The sequence below is a fragment of the Periplaneta americana genome, chromosome 4 (genome assembly GCF_040183065.1).
Source record: "Periplaneta americana isolate PAMFEO1 chromosome 4, P.americana_PAMFEO1_priV1, whole genome shotgun sequence".
NCBI classification, from domain to species: domain Eukaryota; kingdom Metazoa; phylum Arthropoda; class Insecta; order Blattodea; family Blattidae; genus Periplaneta; species Periplaneta americana.
This window is the reverse complement of record NC_091120.1, coordinates 17,528,840-17,552,520: the sequence shown is the minus strand read 5'-3', so window position 1 is coordinate 17,552,520 and position 23,681 is coordinate 17,528,840. Positions and strand designations below refer to the sequence as shown.

Genomic DNA, 23,681 nt, shown 5'->3' with positions numbered 1-23,681 from the left:
CCTCGGCCATCCATCGACCTTGGACAATCGCTTACAGGGCGCACAATAAGTCAAAACTACCTAAATGCAAGGATCCATCCCGAATCCAGCCCTCGTGAAATAAATGAATGATAAATAAAAATAGATAAAAAAATAAAAAATAGGCGAGTAAATAAAAAATAGATAAATAAATAAAAATAGATAAATAGATAAATAAATAGATAAATAAAAATATATAAAAAAATTGAAAAATAGGTGAATAAATAAAAAGTGGATAAATAAAAAAGATAAAAAATTAAAAAATAGATAAATAAATAAATATAGATAAATAGATAGATGAATAAATGAATAAATAAAAATAGATAAAAAATTAAAAAAACAGGTAAATAAATAAAAATAGATAAATAGAGAGATAAATAGATAGGTAAATAAAAATAGATAAAAAATTAAAAAATAGGTGAATAAATAAAAAATGGATAAATAAAAATAGATAACGAATTAAAAAATATGTGAATAAATAAAAATAGTTAAATACATAGATAAATAAATATAAATTGATAAAAAATTAAAAAATAGGTAAATAAATAAAAATAGATAAATAGATAGATGAATAAATCACGATGTATTAATGTCTTATTATTTCGCACACGTCGAGTCAAGGCTTTCATATGGTATTTGTTTTTGGGGATCTGGAACCATGCTGAATGATATATTTATTGCTCAAAAGCGTATTGTCAGATGCATAGCGGGCGTTGACAGTAGAACCTCTTGTAGGGAACATTTTTTACAATATAATATTCTTACTGTTTATGGTTTATACATTTTTTATGTTTTACTAATAATTTATAAAAATCTGTCTGATTTTCATCAATATTGTGATTTCCATACCTACGACACTCGTAACAAAAATAGTTTAACTATTCCAGTTCACCACCTTACAAACACTAGTAGAACATATATGGTCTTTGGTATCAAAATATACAACAGTTTGCCTGATGACATCAAATATACAAAAAATTCTCTGAAATTTAAGAATTATATAAAAACGAAATTAATAAAATTGTGTCCCTACAGTCTTGAGGATGCACGCATGGGACATTGAAATGAATAATGTTTTTTTTTTTTTTTTATATTTGACTTATTTTACATTAAATTGTAATAGTATATATTTGACCATGTCTATGCATACATTATGCCATCGACAATAAAGTTCTATCTATCTATCTATCTATCTATCTATCTATCTATCTATCTATCTATCTATCTATCTATCTATCTATCTATCTATCTATCTATCTATCTATCTATCCATCCATCCATCCATCCATCCATCCATCCATCCATCCATCCATCCATCCATCCATCCATCCATCCATCCATCCATCCATCCATCCATCCATCCATCCATCCATCCATCCATCCATCCATCCATCCATCCATCCATCCATCCATCCATCCATCCATCCATCCATCCATCCATCCATCTATCTATCTATCTATCTATCTATCTATCAATCAAATAAATAAATAAAAATGGATAAAAATTAAAAAATAGGTAAATAAAAAAATAGATAGATAGGTAAATAAAAAAATAAAATAGCTAAAAAATTAAAAAACAGGTAAATAAATAAAAAAATAGATAAATAAGTAAAAATAGATAAATAGATAGATAAATAAATAGATAAATAAAAATATATAAAAAATTAAAAAATACTTTAATAAATCAAAATAATTAAATAGATAGATAAATAAATAAAAATAGATAAAAAATTAAAAAATAGGTAAATAAATAAAAATAGATAGATAGATGAATAAATAAATAAATAGGAATAGATAAAAATTAAAAAATAGGCAAATAAAAATAGATAGATAGATAGATAGATAGATAGATAGATAGATAGATAGATAGATAGATAGATAGATAGATAGATAGATAGATAGATAGATAGATAGATAGATAGATAGATAGATAGATAGATAGATAGATAGATAGATAGATAGACAGACAGACAGACAGACAGACAGACAGACAGACAGACAGACAGACAGACAGACAGACAGACAGACAGACAGACAGACAGACAGGTAGGTAGGTAGGTAGATAAATCAAGAAATAAAAATAGCTAAACAAATTAAAAAATAGGTAAATAAATAAAAAAATAGATAAATAAATAAATAACTGAAATAAATAAATAAAAATAGATAAAAAATTAAAAATGAGTAAATAAATAAAAATAGATAGATAAATAAATAAATAAATAAATAAATAAATAAATAAATAAATACAAACACACAAAAAACAAACACGCAGGACGAGCGCACACACACACACACACACACACACAAATAGAGTGTTCATGTCCTAGAAATTGTAAATTGTCCATATTTGGAAGAAACTTCACAAATGAAATATTGAGGTGTTATCATTGATCAAATAAAACTTTTGGGATAAACATATAGCTTAATATTACGAAACAGGCCCCGGAAAACTGTTTATAAATTTGTCATTCTCCGAAATGTTTACCCATTCATATCTTAAGAATAATATATTTTGATATATTTGAATCTATACTTAGATTTGATATAATTGTTGGGAGAATGTGCTAACTCACATGTTATTCCGTTGTCTTTGCTAAAGAAAGAAATAATTAAAATTTCCTTGTCGGGCGGATTTTTCTAGTATTTTGTATTCTTAATATTTAACAAATTTACAATTTAAATCGTTTAAGATGCCATTTGTGACGGCACAACCCATGAAGGGTCAAGGACGACCAGCCGACTGCTGGCCCCACGTCCGCATGTCTCGACAGAGGTGAACGATCATCCAACAAGAAAGAAGGTACCGTGTAGTAAGCACGATGATCCCTTCAGCTGTTATAGCTGCTTTCGTTACCGGATCTTGCTGCTATTTATCGTAGTTCCCCAAATCACAATGTTGGTCGAAATTTCAAGAGAAAGCTTACCAACAAGAGACATAACGCTGTTGGATCGTTGATTGCCCCCCCCCCGTGAGGGCTCGAACCAGAGCACATCCGTAACGCGAGTTCTAACCATGATGCCTCCCTTAGACCACGACTTATTTCGACTCACTAAGCCAGAGATGGGCAGAAAACAATTTGCGCCGAATCCTTACTGAACGCAACCCGGATAACATTCAGTTCATTAACCGTAAAACTGAAGGAAGGGGTGAAGTCCTGATTATTTCTCGTTTGCAGAAACGGATTAGTATTACAGTAAACGTCCGAGAGAGTAGAACGTTAATTTCCCGCTCTACTCTGTTTTCATTGACAAACGACGATAACAACTTTGAAACAGTTGAAAATCGGACTCATATTCATAGTAAATATTCTTACCGTGGTAAACTGACGGTTACCACCTCAAATTATCAACTTGTTTCTTGAAGAATGTCTCTTGGAGCCGAAAGTTAAATATTTAATAATTCAAAATATTTTGTGCGAGATCGTGCGTATTTGCTTGTTTTCCGCACAGAACCAATACGCGGTAAGTGTGAAATACCACATTCAGTATTCCCAACGTAACACACATGACAATTTTCCTCTTCTTACCGCTTAAGCGCGACATTCATTTTACTGCTTTAGGCTTTTAACATATTATTTTTAGAGACGTTTAACATAGTAATAATTATAAATTGGAAACTCACCACTGCAATTTCACCTAAATTGCACTGTTAATTATTGTTTTTAAATATTTGCAAAAATTAAGTAAAGTCTACTACTCCACGAAAGCTATTGCATTCCTGATACAAGTAACATTAAGGAAGCCGTGAAAAAATCAACAATACTCCAGATGCCGATGTTATTACTGCAATATGTTATATAAATAATATTGTTAAAATATTAAAATGAAAAATAAATCATTACATAACCTTACCGTTTGTTTTAAGCTCGCATTTATAGACTGGGGAAAAAAAAAGACAGACGTATATCACGGCTTGCTGGAGTATAGTAAACACAGAAAACATTTTAAAGCAACAATGTTGAAGATAGATATTTTTGTTTTACAAATTTGCCGTCATTGAACAGAAACCAAGATGGAGATTTCATTGCAACTAATTAGAAATTCGTCTTTCAGGTATGTAATAAACGATCTTCGCACAAAATAATGTACGATACACGAGCGGTATGTTTGTTTTCATGTTCTCGGAAATTAAAAAAGCTCAACTCCGTTTCGCTTTTTCAATCTTTTCCTCGAACATGAAAACGTCAACATACCGCTCTTGTAACGCATATTACTATTTTCTACAGTGACATTTTCACCAGATTTCTTCAATACGTCATTTCGGCAGAATTTGCTCTTGATTAGCATTCACAAACCCCACCGCTTCTTTGAACAAAATTCTCCTCAGAGAGCCATTTATTCATCGCTTCCATGACTACATACCTTTAGCTGATATCGTTAGATGTCTGCCACAAAGTTTTCCTTAAGGAATTATTCAAAATTTGCTCTTCTTTGTTTGAAGACTTCCTGAATTGCATTTTAGCATTATGTAAATCGGGCGATATGCAACCACCACTTTCTTTTGTTATAGTAGGTATTGTGAAACTGTTTGCTCATAAAATATTCGTCCACGTTCTTCACTTGTTTGTCATGGAGACTGCTGAAGTCTTTTTATGCCTTTCCATCGCAGTAAACTTGATTCTTTTCTGGTGAAATGCTCTTAATTCTGTTACTGTTGTTATTGTTTCTGTTTGTACTTCTTTAAAGCTGATTGTTTTAATTTTATTTCACGAAATTTTGAAGTTACAATTCATTCGTCAAACGTGATATGGTGTTTAGTATGCTCATTTGATGAATTTGATATTGTAGTTATATTTAAATGAGATATAATCACAGTGTAGTATTACAGTCACGAAGCTTCAGTTGATGAGGGGACTAGGAACAATAGACTGTGCAGATACTGTTTCACATTGTATGTGATGAGGCGATAGTAGCGATCCTAGTGGTTAGCAACTATCTGTGGATGCATATTTCCTACGTATTGAGCTTCATGACTGTATATACTAGACTGTGATATAATAGTAAGGTATCTGGGGGTATTAAGGCCCAGCATGTTATAAGGCCCACAACCTAGTTTTGCCATTAGTTCTACACTTTTGCAAAAGAGAGCAACAGCTCTTAAGACCTATTTCTTCTTGTATTCGAGTGAGATATAAAGAAATTAGATTATCGTTCTTGTTTGTAGCTGACTGGTGACAACAAATTATGTGTGATTATTTCTGCTTTCATTATAAAATTTGAAAAATGTAAGTTGGTATTTAATCGTTTTACTGTGTGTTATTAATATAATATTAAATGCACGTTATTGTGTGAACATTAAGAAGTTTGTGGCTACCGTGAAACTTTCGCTAATGAGCATATGAGCACTCCATAAAGTAAAATTGGCGCGAAGTAACACAGCAGGATGTAAGGCCCATGAAATAAATTCGTGGAAACGCCCACAAGTTCATAGAAGTTCCTGAACTATAAAGTTCAAACTCTGAAGCACAATCTTTTTTGCAAGAAATGAAACAAACCAAAGACTGGTAATTCCTAATGCAGAAAGAGCATTGGATGAACCATCAACTTCAGGATTTGCAAACATCCAGGGGATGCGGATGTGTTCTGTCTGCGAAGAGAATTGTTGTAGATATACATGTGTGTGTCCCTTGTGAATGGTGGGTGCACGATGAATGTGTAGGTCTCACTGAGGAAAAACCTGAAGACTTTGTACGCCCAAATCGTGTTCAATACTTGTATTCTTTATTGTGGACCTTATTATCTGTCACAGCAGGATATAAGGCCCAGTGACATGATGTTAATTTTCATTGCTCACAGCATTTGTGTGTATGTTTGAATATTTATTTCAAGTAATATATTATAGGGGTTGAGAAGCTCTTATCATCCAATCTGCTGTCCAAAAACCTGAAAGTTAGAATTTATAAAACAGTTATGTTACCGGTTGTTCTGTATGGTTGTGAAACTTGGACTCTCACTCTGAGAGAGGAACATAGGTTAAGGGTGTTTGAGAATAAGGTGCTTAGGAAAATATTTGGTCCTAAGCGGGATGAAATTACAGGCGAATGGAGTAAGTTACACAACGAAGAACTGCACGCATTGTATTCTTCACCTGACATAATTAGGAACATTAAATCCAGACGTTTGAGATGGGCAGGGCATGTAGCACGTATGGGCGAATCCAGAAATGCATATAGAGTGTTAGTTGGGAGACCGGAGGGAAAAAGACCTTCAGGGAGGCCGAGACGTAGATGGGAGGATAATATTAAAATGGATTTGAGGGAGGTGGGATATGATGATAGAGATTGGATAAATCTTGCACAGGATAGGGACCGATGGCGGGCTTATGTGAGGGCGGCAATGAACCTTCGGGTTCCTTAAAAGCCATTTGTAAGTAAGTAAGTAATATATTATAGGATAACTATAAAAGTATGCTATTGCATTATTTAAAAATTGCTGAACGTCTCTATTTCAAAGAAAGAACGTTTTATTCCTTAGGTGGGCCTTATTACCCCCGGTTACCTTAGTTTCTTCATGTTTTCCGTCTTTATTGCAAAACATCAACAAACAGAATGTACAGATACCACAAGCTAGAACGTTACTGTGTTCGTTCATGCATACATAGCGTCTGTTCACTACCACTATTGATCTAATGGTACATTTGTCATCCACGGAAAATAGGCTAACTCGTTAAAAATCTTACCATTACTTCCTCGGGGAGGAAAGTAAAGCTGTGTTGTAGACATATGACAGGTAAAAATCTTGTTCCTGATAGGAAGCTCCAAGAAAAATTTTCTGACCATTTCTCACCCATATTTTTTATTTCGACGCAGAAGAAACCGCCACCGCCGTGGCAGCCACCGCCACCGCCACCACTACCACTACAACAAGTATAAATACATCATTTTATTTTTACTAACATTTCTAATATTAACCTGGCTATACCTTTGGATTAACGGTTGAGAACCGGAAACACCGTTTTCTACCCCTTTTCACGACTGGATTTCAATGATACAAACAAATCACTTTACTGGGTATAGGAGGGAAGAAAAGTAGTTCATCCATTTACTTAAACTAGGAAATATCCCGATTTTGTGTTTGATAATTTTCATTGGGTTTTTCTTTAATCAAAATACAGTAGGCCTACTGTATTGAGAGTAAGTGTTTTTACTTAGGAATTGAGCTATCCATTCGAAGGTATTCATTATGCAGTGTATATTATACTATCTGCAGCACATTAGCATACAATATAGAGAATGAAGTTAAATTAAAAAATAAATATAATATGGATATTTAAACACAATTTTTTAAATGGTGGCCGATCATTTCGATACAGGCTTCAGTTCTTTTGTGCATATTATCGTACTATAGAATATGTTTCCCAATTTCAATTCCCAGTTTCGTCCTTCGTACTAGTAACTCGTGTTGAAATAATTCTGTACCTGCTCTATAAAAGATTACCTTACGTACTGTAAATTCAATATTCACTTCTGCCCGATCCGAAAAGATAAAATTACTTAAACAAGTGGTTTTGTCGCAGGGTCGTAGAAAGGAGGAAAATCACGTGACAATTAATTAACGAGGACATCCAATTCCTAACAGAAATTAATGTTTTCAGAAAAGAGCTAAGACAGCCCAGCCACTAGCCTTTACAGAGGAGCGAGCAGAAGCGAATGGCGGAAACGAGGATGCGACACAGGCAAACGGACGACAGTATCTGTGAGAGAACATGATTCCATATTGAAAACTCTTTCGTCACTGGAAAACGCGAACATATTTCTGGAACGTATTATACGCACTATTTCAGTACTGTTTGTGTTTACTATGACCGTAAGGCGACTTTGACTGTATACGCTTGGTTCTATGTGGAGAACGTTTGGAAGTTTACTAGTAGAGGGGGTGGGAGTGAAGTACATTAAAAAACTGAGGTACAATAAAAATGAAAGTAAAAATAAAATGATGTCCCTGTGTTTACTGCCGCCACCATCAAAATACTACTGTTATGTGTGGACAAATTATTGTAAAGGTTATGTTATTCTGCTTTCATTTTAAGTTAACGTCCACACCTGTGGAGTAACGGTCAGCGCGTCTGGCTGCGAAACCAGGTGGCCAGGGTTCGATTCCCGGTCGGGACAAGTTACCTGGTTGAGGTTTTTTCCGGGGTTTTCCCTCAACCCAATACGAGCAAATGCTGGGTAACTTTCGATGCTGGACCCCGGACTCATTTCACCGGCATTATCACCTTCATTTCATTCAGACGCTAAATAACCTAGATGTTGATACAGCGTCGTAAAATAACCCAATAAAATTAAAAAAAAAATTAAGTTTACATTTGGCAACATTTTAGACTATTGATGATATACCATTATCTGTCATTGCTACAGTCATAGAGAATAGTAAGAGACGATAACCTTGCACATAACTGATGGCATCTGCTCGTCTACAGGCCTCCCATAAAATATGAACAGTACAGACTTTTATAAAATAAAGACGACTGTATGCTTACATTCAAGACCCAGGGGGTCTTTTGAGCATTTCGTGTTCTGTTAAGCCTTGTATCATTACTGTATTATTACTGTATCGACTATTGATCAGATTTTTTGTATTCGACAGATAATGGAGAAAAAATGGGAGTATAAGGGTACAGTACATCAGTTATTCATAGATTTCAAAAAGGCTTATGACTCGGTTAAGAGGGAAGTATTATATGATATTTTTATTGAATTTGGTATTCCCAAGAAACTAGTTCGATTAATTAAAATGTGTCTCAGTGAAACATACAGCAGAGTCCGTATAGGTCAGTTTCTATCTGATGCTTTTCCAATTCACTGCGGGCTAAAGCAAGGAGATGCACTATCACCTTTACTTTTTAACTTCGCTCTAGAATATGCCATTAGGAAAGTTCAGGATAACAGGCAGGGTTTGGAATTGAACGGGTTGCATCAGCTTCTTGTCTATGCGGATGACGTGAATATGTTAGGAGAAAATACACAAACGATTAGGGAAAACACGGAAATTTTACTTGAAGCAAGTAGAGCGATCGGTTTGGAAGTAAATCCCGAAAAGACAAAGTATATGATTATGTCTCGTGACCAGAATATTGTACGAAATGGAAATATAAAAATTGGAGATTTATCCTTCGAAGAGGTGAAAAAATTCAAATATCTTGGAGCAACAGTAACAAATATAAATGACACTCGGGAGGAAATTAAACACAGAATAAATATGGGAAATGCGTGTTATTATTCGGTTGAGAAGCTCTTATCATCCAGTCTGCTGTCGAAAAATCTAAAAGTTAGAATTTATAAAACAGTTATATTACCGGTTCTTCTGTATGGTTGTGAAACTTGGACTCTCACTCTGAGAGAGGAACATAGGTTCAGGGTGTTTGAGAATAAGGTGCTAAGGAAAATATTTGGGGCTAAGCGGGATGAAGTTACAGGAGAATGGAGAAAGTTACACCACACAGAACTGCACGCATTGTATTCTTCACCTGACATAATTAGGAACATTAAATCCAGACGTTTGAGATGGGCAGGGCATGTAGCACGTATGGGCGAATCCAGAAATGCATATAGAGTGTTAGTTGGGAGACCGGAGGGAAAAAGACCTTTAGGGAGGCCGAGACGTAGATGGGAGGATAATATTAAAATGGATTTGAGGGAGGTGGGGTATGATGATAGAGACTGGATTAATCTTGCACAGGATAGGGACCGCTGGCGGGCTTATGTGAGGGCGGCAATGAACCTTCGGGTTCCTTAAAAGCCATTTGTAAGTAAGTTGCAAGTAATTATCATTACTGCAACAGAACTGTACCTATAACTCGTAAACGCGGTACAAATGGACAAAATGTTCATATATCATTTATCCATTGTTTCTGTGTGTTATCCTCCCTGATGACGTGGGTCCCACATATTAAGGTACACCCTGTATATTAAATCTCTGAATTTCTTCAGCCGCGAAATCATTGAACAACTCTATAATGTGTACATTCGATAATAGATATTCCTGGAATTATTATAGTTTACCTTTTCAAATTTGGATTAATTTCATTGTATAGCTAAAGCGTTATTTTGATGAAACAAATAAACCTGCATTATGTGTAGGTAGATTAGAGGGAGTCAACACAAACTTGTTGCGTGGGGCAATATTGTGCGTAGATATCGACCTGCCTCATATGAGTCTGGCTAGGTGGAGTTCATTTCCAGATTGGAGTAAGCTTGGAATTAAATTACGCTTGATTGCGGACCGTTGTTGAACGTTAACGGATTCTGGGAGATAGTTACTGAATCAGTAGCCTAATTTATAATCAGAATAAGCTAATATGTCCGTAACTGAGTTTAATATGTTGAACCGTCTAAATTGTAATGACATAATTTGAAGCCGACGATATTAATTTCTGTAATCATTCTGTTATTCTTATGCGAAATAAATTCATTCAGATACGTCATAATGTAGGGCTAAGCTTTACGGGGTATATTTTTTATCAACTGGGTAGAAGTGTCCTACAGTCATCACTAGGGAGCGGATTTTTATGTGCTAAAAATTTAGATATATTTATTTTTATGTGCTAAAAAGTACAAAAATATTTGCTAAAAATATTTTTTTATATATATATGACAAATACCTTACTTAGCTTGAAAAAAAATGTTACTAGGTACTCACCAGTGCTAGTAGTTGGCCGAGAATTGCAGTGAACAACAAAGGTCATCTCCAAATTCTCCATCACAAATGCATGCCGATTATCTCTGAACAACGACTTATACTGTGAAAACGATCTTTCCACATCACAGGACGTCAGACGTGCATATTTAAAGAGAGGAATGTCACAAACACAAACACCGTCAATTTCACCTACAGGCACACCCTCCAATACTTGAGCAACTTTACACATTTTTTTATATCCACTGTTTTTCCCAAACACATTCTGGAATTTGTCCCTTAGTACTTGTACTTCTGAACCTGGTAGCGAGTCTAGTTTAATTCCCACGGCACGCACCTCCCTAACTGTTTCAGACAACAGGTTTTCGGATGTTTCGAGTTTTTTTATGGTGTCACACAAAAAGCTTACATTTGCTGATAGGAAAGCCAAAACGATTTTTAAACAACCACCTTTTAGTATATCTTGAAGGATATCGATTGACGAAGCCCGATAACAGGGAATCACAACAAGATATATTGCCTTACTAAGTAAGGCTTACTTGATAGACATGAGCTAGAGGCGAGAGATTTGTTTAAATTAAATAATGTTCATACCCGAGCTCTTATCTGTTGTGTTTCACAAACAAAGCGTGGAATGAAATCATCTTCAGCAACAATAAACATTCCTAATTATGTGTTGCAAGATCTCTCCTCCTTGTTCATGTTAATTTATTCTCTAATAATAACACTGATATGCTGCCTAGCAGTTCTCAGAACTTGCGGCGATACTATCACAAAAATGGATCACGGATACACCACACAGCGCTTAGAAACGCGAAGCAACCAAGAATTCTTAAAGAGATAACGTACTTCTGAGTGATATAATTGATTTAGTTTTAAAATATTTAAAAGTTCTTGTAAAAAAATTATTTAAGTAAAAAAACTCCAAGATTTATGTGTTTATAATATATTTCCTGAAAATATGTATTTGCATAATTTTTTTGTGAAAACATGTGTTTTTATGTGAAATAAAATTCGGGTTTTAAACTTGAAACTCCATGTTCGGAATTTTAGCTTTGTTAATTGTGTTTTTTTCACACGCAAAAAGAATATTTAATTACATAGGAATCCGCTCCTTAGTCATCACAGATACATCTACAACTATTTAATTTGCAGAACTCTGATCCATGTCATGTACAGGTGAATTTACAAAACTATGATCAAAGTACTGTCAGTGCAGTGAAAAAAACTGCCTCAATCCTAACACCATCCTCTGAGCAAAGCATTGCTATTCCGGTAACACTAAACAACAAATTTTTACTTTTTGTCTTGCTTCGAAATAAAAATAGATGAATATTACTAATATCTGTGACCTAAATCTGAATTTAAAATCCAGATTTCCTCGTCACGTACCATTTTTCGAGGAAAGTGAATTTAATTTTTTTATTTAAAAATTGTTTTTTATTATTTTTCACTACTGCTGATAAAATTACAACACACTAGGGATTCAAAATGCCTCATAATTAGGGCTAGGATTTTGATGAAATTGCATTTTTTTTCTAGTAATCCAGAAACAGCCGCTTTAGTATTTATGTTATGTGATAAACTGAGTGCTTTAAGACATATTTGTTAGGGCATTTTTTTTGCATTTGTTTGCCTGTTTCAACTCATAAGAGCATCTTTTGTGTTATTCGGACATTTTTGAGGCATTTTCATTTAATTTTGGCCACAAATCCCCATTATTAATATAAAATAATGTTTATTTTCTTTGATATTCTGTCTACATATTTTTTCCATTAATACCCTTTATTTTTTACTTCGCTATTTAACGACGCTGTACCAACTAGCGTCGATGGAGTTGGTGATAGTGATATGATATTTGGTGAGATAAGGCCGAGGATTCGCCATTAATTACCTGACATTTGCCTTACGGTTGGGAAAAACCTCGGAAAAAACCCAACCAGATAATCTGCCCAAGCGGGAATCGAACCCGCTCCCGAGCCCAACTCCGGATCGGCAGGCAAGCGCCTTAACCAACCGAGCTACGCCGGTGGCTAATATCCATTATTTTGTATAATATTTTAATCGTTTTTCTACACAAATATTGCCCTTTTAACGTAGTACACCCCACGTAATGGATCTGTCCAACCATCCCTTCAATATAGAATCCTCTGTATTTGCTAATTCCGTATAAGAGTGGCCTTGTGATGGACTACATGAAAACTACATCAGGTAAAATAATTAGTTAAAGTGTATCACTTAGAAAAAATGATGTAAAATTAAATAAACTTAAATGTTGGTACTAGAATTTAATTTAATTACTAGTCTAAATATTAAGTAGCACAAAACTCCTTTTCCTACTAAGCCAATTTTAGAATGTAAGATCAACTTTTGGGGCATTTTTAAGGGCATTTTTGAAAGATTTTTAGGCCATAAATGTATTCTTTTTAGGACATTTTTTAATGATTTATAGGTCATCAAAATCCTAGCCCTACTAATAATAATTGAAAAATGTGTACTGGATACAAAAATGATGTTACATAGTTTAAAACACAAAAAACACAAGAACAATAAAAATATTTCATGTGTATAATGAGAAAAATCTCGAAATTTGAACTTAACAATTAAAAGAATTTTCTGAATTACTTCCGTTTATAACTAGACCCCGGAAATGTCTTTTACAAGGAACAAACAGTAGTCTGTAAGCATACTTTATGATGATCTTCTTTCATATCGCCTTCTCAGTTCAGATATTTCTTGATAAAATCTTTCCTCATTCTCGTCGTTTACCGGTCTAAGGTTAGAAGGAAAGAAATCCAAATGAGAATGTAAAAGGTGTATTTTTACAGACATATTACACCCCATTTTCTCATACCACACTTATCATGGTTTCCAGAACAAGTTCGATGTAGTTGTCTGCCCTAGAATTTCCAAGGAAATTTGAGTAAACATCTTTGAAAGCGCGCCATGCCATTTTTTTCTGTAACGGAAAGTATTTCCCCAAACAAAGAGTCAGCCATAGCTTTGTGAATTTGAAGACCGATGGAGATGCCCTCTTTTAATTTGCATTCGGTCGACTCTACATGACGTCCTTGGAAATGATTTTAATTGTACAAATGCAGTTCTGAGATTTGTATTCAATACAAGATTTGACAGGGTGATTTAGTTTTTATTGACCTGTTTTTACTTATCCTCCGGACTCTTTACATCCGGAGGTTACATTTGTTGTTTTATATTTGTGTTTGCTAGAGATGAACAACGATCGAGAAAGCAAGACTAACAGCGTCCTCAAAGCCGAAAACCCGCACGAAAATGTTGTATATGTCGCGTCCTTGACGTAAAGACTGTTTGTGAGTGTTTCGAGAGTCTAGATTGATCACTCCCGAAGTCCCGAACGTCAAGCAGCCTTGAATCGCCACAGTTATTTATACCTGACTGAACCTTTATCTACTTTGGAAACTTTTTTATATACATAAGTCCACACCTGAGGAGTAACGGTTAGCGCGTCTGGCCGCGAAACCAGGTGGCCTGGGTTTGATTCCCGGTCGGTGCAAGTTACCTGGTAGAGGTTTTTTCCTGGGTTTTCTCTCAACCCAATATGAGCAAATGCTGGGTAACATTCGGTGCTGGACCCTGGACTCATTTCACCGGCATTATCATCTTCATCTCATTCAGACGCTAAATAACCTAAGCTGTTGATAAAGCATCGTAAAATGACCCGCTAAAATAAAAATATATGTACAAAACAATCAAGTAGCCTATTTGAAACATTATCTCTACTTTTCAGTTTATAATAATCCTTTTCCCAGTCTATTTAATTACTAGGCCCTTATTAAAAGGTTAGGAATTTTCTTTTGATATGTTTGAGATCAAGTGTGCAATCTCAAGTAAAAAGATATTAACGTTATGTTTTATGTTTCTTAGAAATGCAGATTTCTTTGAGAATTGATTTTTTTTTTATTTATATAACCATAGGTAGTATTACAGGCTATAATAGAGCCAGAAGATTTTGATAACTAAGATACTGTTCTGTTTTGTCTTTTTTTTTTACACTGAGGAATTTAATTGAAGTGAATTTTTATTATGGCAGGCAGAGTAACTATCTCACGCCCCCATGTTATATTGCTTGTTCATTAGAACCAGGTACCCAGCTTCGAAGCCGTTAGCCCTGTGAACTTACAGTATATCTATTTTCCCCTCTAATCATGTTATAGGATTATCTAAGAAATTATGAATTTCTTTGTGGTAGTAGTTTTGTCTTTTTGTCTCATATAAATATTTATAATGCTGTTTATTTCAATGATGTATGCTATTCAAAGTTACGAAATCTTACCACGCCAACCAAATGCTATTTCGAGAATGATGAGCGAGACTCGAAGCGCACGAGAATGATGAGTCGAGTCGAGTCGAGACAAGACGAGACGAGACGAGACGAGACGAGACTCGAAAGACAAATGCAACGAACACAGCGAGCGAGAGCGCCAGTTAGTTTTGTTCATCTCTAGTTTTTACATACTTGACATTTCGGACCTTCTACATCCGAATGTTTTATAAAATTTTATTGTTATTGAAATGCGCCGCATATTTTTTTCTTTGGTGGTGTTTGTTTTATTATTTCATCGTCTCTTTTTAAACACTGCCTATGGGCTGGAGAACTGCTCATTTTTATGATTTTTTTACGAATCACATTGTTAATACAGCATTTGTTTACTTCGTTTTTAATATGACAACGTTTTTAGTTCGTGTTAGTATTCAGCTTGTTGTATTGTTTTTTTTTTTTTGAAAATTTTAGATAAGGCCCAATAGCCATAGTAACTGACGCGTCCTTTTTCAACTTCACTAACTAACTTGACCACTCTGTTAATTGATTAATCAAGCGTGTATTAAATTACACTAATTAGCACCTCATTATATCGTAATAATTTAAATAAACATTCACTAATGAGGGTAGGACTCGGGTACGTCATTTCGCACTATCACTAATTGCCCTTTTCAAATGCAATGGGGAAAATAATTTCTACTTCTTGCTGGTCTCCATTCAGGTGCATCAGAGTGTAAGGAAAACAATGGCAAGAGCTACCTCAGGAGATGTCTCTTAAATTAAATGTCGTTTTTATTGTCTTCGTAGTAATTCTTTCAGCACCAATTGCACTCTGCTTCTCTGCAAAATTTTAATTTAACAACAGAATCTTAATAATTATCTTACCACAAAACTCAATTTTCATTTCGCATTAGTTGGAGGACAAAATTGTAATAGATGTTTTAGCACAGACATGGCCACGAAATAGCACATGGAATGGAATTCGAGAACTCACTAGTCCGCGGCAGATTCTTAATAAATGCTACATAAGACGTCTAGACTCCACTCATAGACGCCACGAGAGTTATACAAATATGAAATGAACATGAATTACCATTCATAAGCAATATTTATTCTTGTTATTATTAGTATATTATTATTATTGTTATTATTATTTTATTATTATTATTATTATTATCTCTTACTTATTTACTTCCTTACTTACTTACTTACTTACTTCCTTACTTACTTACTTACTTACTTACTTACTTACTTACTTACTTACTTACTGGCTTTTAAGGAACCCGTAGCTTCATTGCCGCCCTCACATAAGCCCGCCATTGGTCCCTGTCCTGAGCAAGATTAATCCAGTCTCTATCATCATATCCCACCTCCCTCAAATCCATTTTAATATTATCTTCCCATCTACGTCTCGGCCTCCCTAAAGGTCTTTTTCCCTCCGGCCTCCCAGCTAACACTCTGTATGTATTTCTGGATTCGCCCATACGTGCTACATGTCCTGCCCATCTCAAACGTCTGGATTTAATGTTCCTAATTATGTCAGGTGAAGAATACAATGCGTGAAGTTCTGCGTTGTGTACCTTTCTCCAGTCTCCTGTAACTTCATCCCTCTTAGCCCCAAATATTTTCCTAATCACCTTATTCTCAGACACCCTTAACCTATGTTCCTCTCTCAAAGTGAGAGTCCAAGTTTCACAACCATATAGAACAACCGGTAATGTAACTGTTTTATAAATTCTAACTAACTTTTAGATTTTTTGATAGCAGACTGGATGATAAAAGCTTCTCAACCGAATAATAACAGGCATTATCTATATTTATTCTGCGTTTAATTTTCTCCCGAATATCATTTATATTTTCTTTACTGTTGCTCCCAGGTATTTGAATTTTTCCACCTCTTGAAAAGATAAATTTCCAATTTTTATATTTACATTTCGTCACGAGACATAATCATACACTTTGAATTTTCAGGATTTTATTTCCAAACCTATTTCTTTACTTGCTTCAAGTAAAATTCCCGTATTTTCCCTAATCGTTTGTGGATTTTCTCCTAACGTATTCACATCATCCGCATAGACTAGCAGCTGATGTAACCCGTTCAATTCCAAACCCTCTTTGTTATCCTGAACTTTCCTAATCGTATCTCCTTGCTTTAGCCCACAGTGAATTGGAAACGCATCTGACAGAAACTGACCTATACGAACTCTGCTGTACGTTTCACTGAGACACATTTTAATTAATCGAACTAGATTCTTGGGAATACCAAATTCAATAAGAATGTCGTATAAAACTTCTCTCTTAACCGAGTCATATGCCTTTTTGAAATCTATGAATAACTGATACACTGTACCCTTATACTCCCATTTTTTTTTTATTATTTTCTCTTACATAGTTTAATATTACCGTACTTCATATTTATATAGGCCTATTGGCAGCGTTTGAAGAATCTTTTACATAATGTAACATGTAGCTAATCGGCAGTGTATGCAGTGGAGGGAGAAAGGAACTCGTTACCCTACCCCATTATCTTCTGGTCTAGTTGCCACATAAGTGGTGCTTTGTTGGTGTCACTTGGGTTCAGATCCTTCTTCGGACAATTGACGTAGGCCACCATACATATATATATATATTTTTTTTTTTCCAATGTCTAATGAAAATTAAGAAAAACCTTAATACTTATCACCCTGAAACTGAAGTTCACCACTATAATACAAGGTTCAATTATTGTCTTTCAGAACCTAGAGTTAGAATAAGTAAAATGGTTCAATTATATTGCTATAACATTATTTAATAAGTTACCACAAAAGGCACATGATGCAAATTATATACAATTTAAATCTGTTTTGTATAACTGGTTAATCAACCATCCATTATATAGTATTAGTGAATTTCTTGACTTCATTGTAAATGTATTCTAAATTTCTAAGCTGCATTGCTCTGTATTATTACCATTATTATTAGTATTGGTTGTTATTATTGTTGTTATTATTATTATTATTATTATTATTATTATTATTATTATTATTATTACCCGTATTGTTATTTCATTTGTATTGTTGTACTCATCTGTTTTTACATTTTACGTCGAATATTATTTTATATCTATTGCAACAAACTGTTGTTCATGACATTAATAAACGATTGATTGATTGATTTATCGATTGATTGAATGATTGATTGGTTGGTTGGTTGATAAACAACAAACGTAAAAGTTTAGAAATGTGCATAACTCAAATAATAGCATAAACCGAAAGTAAGAAAAGAATTCATGAATATTTTGAAGATTTTGTTTAAGTTAATTCCATGCCATTGAATTGTGACACTTTATAATTATTAAGGCGTTGTTAGCAGAAGAAATGATGCTAAGGGATATGCTACTGGAGCTAAATGACAGCTGTAAGTAGTTTGGGATGAAGATAAATGCAAGTAAGACGAAGAGCATGGTTATAGGAAGAAAAATACAGAAGATAGACTTGCGAATTCTAAATGAGACAGTGGAGCAAGTGGACAGCTTCAACTACTTGGGATGTACTATAAGCAGTAACATGAGATGCAGCCAGGAAGTCAAAAGGAGTATAGCAATGGCAAAGAAAGCTTTTAATAGAAAAAAGAGCATCTTCTGCGGACCTCTAGAAAAAGAACTAAGGAAGAGACTAGTGAAGTACTTTGTATGGAGTGTAGCATTGTATGGTGCAGAAACGTGGACATTACGACGAAGTGAAGAGAAGCGAATAGAAGCATTTGAAATGCGGATATGGAGAAGAATGGAACGTGTGAAGTGGACAGACTGAATAAAAAATGAAGCTGTGTTGAAAAAGTGGGTGAAGAAAGACTGATGCTGAAACCGATCAGGAAGAGAAAAAGGAATTGGCTGGGTCACTGGTTGAGAAGAAACTGCCTACTGAAGGATGCATTGGAAGGAATGGTGAACGGGAGAAGAGTTTAGGGCAGAAGAAGATATCAGATGATAGACAACATTAAGCTATATGGATCATATGAGGAGAAAAAGAGGAAGTCAGAAAATAGAATAGACTGGAGAAAGCTGGGTTTGCAGTGAAATACCTGAAATAAATGAAATGATAATAATTAAAAACAGATGCTAAATGCAGTAGTTGTTTATAAGCCTACCTTAAATGTATGAAATTTACTGCATATTTGCTGCAGAAATGGTCAGCAAAGTCGTATGAGAATCTCTCCAGATATGCGATTTCCCGCCTCGTTATTGTACAATGTGTCAAACCGACTCTGATCGTCAAATGTTTCCTGTTGCAGGACAGGAGAGGAGTGGACCTCAACGCTGGGCCACTCTGATCGACTGCGCAAAGCAGTGACAGCGCTAAACAGGCGAGTACGTGGCTTGTGCCGCAACACCATTAACACTTCAACTTCAGTGGCCGATTAAGTATTCGAGCTTGTGATCAAATCGATAATCTATAAGAATGTTCAGGTGTTAGAATATGCTTAACTCTTCGACCAGCAACCGCCTATAATGGCTGCAATCAATAGACGTAATCTATAAGAATGTTCAGGTGTTAGAATATGCTTAACTCTTCGACTAGCAACCGCCTATAATGGCTGCAATCAATAGACGTAATCTATAAGAATGTTCAGGTGTTAGAATATGCTTAACTCTTCGACCAGCAACCGCCTATAATGGCTGCAATCAATAGACGTAATCTATAAGAATGTTCAGGTATTAGAATATGCTTAACTCTTCGACCAGCAACCGGCTATAATGGCTGCAATCAATAGACGTAATCTATAAGAATGTTCAGGTGTTAGAATATGCTTAACTCTTCGACCAGCAACCGCCTATAATGGCTGCAATCAATAGACGTAATCTATAAGAATGTTCAGGTATTAGAATATGCTTAACTCTTCGACCAGCAACCGGCTATAATGGCTGCAATCAATAGACGTAATCTATAAGAATGTTCAGGTGTTAGAATATGCTTAACTCTTCGACCAGCAACCGCCTATAATGGCTGCAATCAATAGACGTAATCTATAAGATTGTTCAGGTGTTAGAATATGCTTAACTCTTCGACCAGCAACCGCCTATAATGGCTGCAATCAATAGACGTAATCTATAAGGATGTTCAGGTGTTAGAATATGCTTAACTCTTCGATCAGCAACCGCCTATAATGGCTGCAATCAATAGACGTAAGCTATAAGAATGTTCAGGTGTTAGAATATGCTTAACTCTTCGACCAGCAACCGCCTATAATGGCTGCAATCAATAGACGTAATCTATAAGGATGTTCAGGTGTTAGAATATGCTTAACTCTTCGATCAGCAACCGCCTATAATGGCTGCAATCAATAGACGTAAGCTATAAGAATGTTCAGGTGTTAGAATATGCTTAACTCTTCGACCAGCAACCGCCTATAATGGCTGCAATCAATAGACGTAATCTATAAGGATGTTCAGGTGTTAGAATATGCTTAACTCTTCGACCAGCAACCGCCTATAATGGCTGCAATCAATAGACGTAAGCTATAAGAATGTTCAGGTGTTAGAATATGCTTAACTCTTCGACCAGCAACCGCCTATAATGGCTGCAATCAATAGACGTAATCTATAAGAATGTTCAGGTGTTAGAATATGCTTAACTCTTCGACTAGCAACCGCCTATAATGGCTGCAATCAATAGACGTAATCTATAAGATTGTTCAGGTGTTAGAATATGCTTAACTCTTCGACCAGCAACCGCCTATAATGGCTGCAATCAATAGACGTAATCTATAAGAATGTTCAGGTGTTAGAATATGCTTAACTCTTCGACCAGCAACCGCCTATAATGGCTGCAATCAATAGACGTAATCTATAAGGATGTTCAGGTGTTAGAATATGCTTAACTCTTCGATCAGCAACCGCCTATAATGGCTGCAATCAATAGACGTAATCTATAAGATTGTTCAGGTGTTAGAATATGCTTAACTCTTCGACCAGCAACCGCCTATAATGGCTGCAATCAATAGACGTAAGCTATAAGAATGTTCAGGTGTTAGAATATGCTTAACTCTTCGATCAGCAACCGCCTATAATGGCTGCAATCAATAGACGTAATCTATAAGATTGTTCAGGTGTTAGAATATGCTTAACTCTTCGACCAGCAACCGCCTATAATGGCTGCAATCAATAGACGTAAGCTATAAGAATGTTCAGGTGTTAGAATATGCTTAACTCTTCGATCAGCAACCGCCTATAATGGCTGCAATCAATAGACGTAATCTATAAGGATGTTCAGGTGTTAGAATATGCTTAACTCTTCGATCAGCAACCGCCTATAATGGCTGCAATCAATAGACGTAATCTATAAGAATTTTCAGGTGTTAGAATATGCTTAACTCTTCGACCAGCAACCGCCTATAATGGCTGCAATCAATAGACGTAATCTATAAGAATGTTCAGGTGTTAGAATATGCTTAACTCTTCGACCAGCAACCGCCTATAATGGCTGCAATCAATAGACGTAATCTATAAGAATGTTCAGGTGTTAGAATATGCTTAACTCTTCGACCAGCAACCGCCTATAATGGCTGCAATCAATAGACGTAATCTATAAGAATGTTCAGGTGTTAGAATATGCTTAACTCTTCGACCAGCAACCGCCTATAATGGCTGCAATCAATAGACGTAATCTATAAGAATGTTCAGGTATTAGAATATGCTTAACTCTTCGACCAGCAACCGGCTATAATGGCTGCAATCAATAGACGTAATCTATAAGAATGTTCAGGTGTTAGAATATGCTTAACTCTTCGACCAGCAACCGCCTATAATGGCTGCAATCAATAGACGTAATCTATAAGAATGTTCAGGTATTAGAATATGCTTAACTCTTCGACCAGCAACCGGCTATAATGGCTGCAATCAATAGACGTAATCTATAAGAATGTTCAGGTGTTAGAATATGCTTAACTCTTCGATCAGCAACCGCCTATAATGGCTGCAATCAATAGACGTAACACGTTCTAATAAAACCTTTCGTCTGAATTGTTCCGTAGTAAATAAGGAAGAATATAACTTCGAGGATCGTCCAGAAGTCCACACCTGTGGAATAACGGTCAGCGCGTCTGGCCGCGAAACAAGGTGGCCCGGGTTCGAATCCCGGTCGGGGCAAGTTACCTGGTTGAGGTTTTTTCCGGAGTTTTTTACTCAACCCAATACGAGCAAATGCTGGGTAACTTTCGGTGCTGGAGCCCGGACTCATTTCACCGGCATTATCACCTTCATTTCATTCAGGCGCTAAATAACCTAGATGTTGATACAGCGTCGTAAAATAACCCAATTAAAAAAATCGTCCAGAAAGTAAGTTTCACTGGTGTCGTTTACAGAAAGAAAACACAATTTCAAGGAAAGATTTATTGGAACAGATACAGCTTATTGTTGAGCTATTTTTCAATATATTTCCCTGCCGGAATTGAGATATTTGTTATTCCGTGGAATCAACTTTTGTTTCCCTGTGTTATAGAAGTCTGTCGCCTGGTATCGGAAGCAGTTTGTGTCAGCCGTCGGCAACTCTCTTTTGCTCCCACGGTATGACAAATGCCTCAATTCTGGTGGGAAATATATTTTAAAAACGATTTCAATATAATTATCTTTTCATGAAATTGCTTTCTTTCTGTAAACGGCCCCAAGGAAACTTACTTTCTGGATGCGCCTCGTAATATAGGCCTATTGGTGATGGAGACGATAATTATCTACATTACAACATGAATTGCATGTATTTGTTTGTCAAATGAATAAAATCTAGCTACATTTAAAAATCATAACTAGGGAACAAAGTTTAGACACCAAGGGTGATATGCATAGACATTTCGCTAGCCCGCGCTACGAGCGTGCTAAACTAGCCGGCTATCGACTGATTACTTGTACAGGATTCATATCATATCATATCGCTGACACTGGTTTATGAATACGAAGAACGTTAGTTCGCTTATCATCCACTGGAAGCCCGCGCTAAGAATGTCTATGAATACGGCCCTACAACATTATCTAGAGCGGCAACAGGTTTAAGGAACACTGGCTATAGAATGATGTTAGTTCTGATATATCTTCAATTTCGTATGCAAAATAAAGGACGTCGCGTGAAGGGAGCTCTGTTCATTCGAAGTTTAATGTGTGCCGGTTTTTTTTTATTATTTACTGCATTATAATATTTGATTCGACATAGCATGCCTATTTTCTGTTTAAAAAGGAAACCATTCGTATGTAAACAATTATCATTAGAGGAGAAAAATTCGCTCCGGCGCCGGGGAGCGAACCCGGGTCCTTGGTTCTATGTACCAAATGCTCTAACCACTGAGCTACGCCGAAGTTCAATCCACAGCACCGGATCGAATCTCCCTCCTCTAGGATTTTTATCTCTTTGTGGCCTTACTCCATGTTCGACATATATGTTGACATAGGCTATATTAAGTCAACTGCCATTATACAAGGAGCGCACTCAATTGAGTGACTTGGTGGTTGGGATTTCACAATATACATGCACTGTTGGGCAAAGAATCTACGTAAAGATTCATTTTTGGTACGTAGAACCAAGAATCCGGATTCGATCTCCGGCGCCGAAGCGAATTTTTCTCCTCTAATAACATTGTTACCATAACAGATAAATTCTGAAGGACCAAAAAATAAAAGTGTTAACCTAAAACTGAAGAGTGTTCTGGAAAAGATCCTGAATATTCGAAACTCTGTGACGTTCAGTATGAACTAAATAAT

The 23,681-nt window shown here is 35.5% G+C and overlaps 1 protein-coding gene across 7 annotated transcripts in view; it reads left to right on the top strand.

The window, feature by feature from the left end:
* Pde6 (phosphodiesterase 6) overlaps nt 1-23,681 on the top strand; it is an 840,004-nt gene that overhangs the window by 337,518 nt on the left and 478,805 nt on the right. For 4 of the 7 annotated variants that reach the window (XM_069822895.1, XM_069822900.1, XM_069822893.1 and 1 more), the window contains one exon: nt 19,229-19,300. The exons of 2 other annotated variants lie outside the window; for them this stretch is intronic. The gene's annotated coding sequence lies outside the window, so the exon portion shown is untranslated. Of the gene's footprint in view, nt 1-19,228; nt 19,305-23,681 lie in introns of all 7 variants that reach the window. One more of the 7 variants, XM_069822897.1, reaches the window with a different exon arrangement.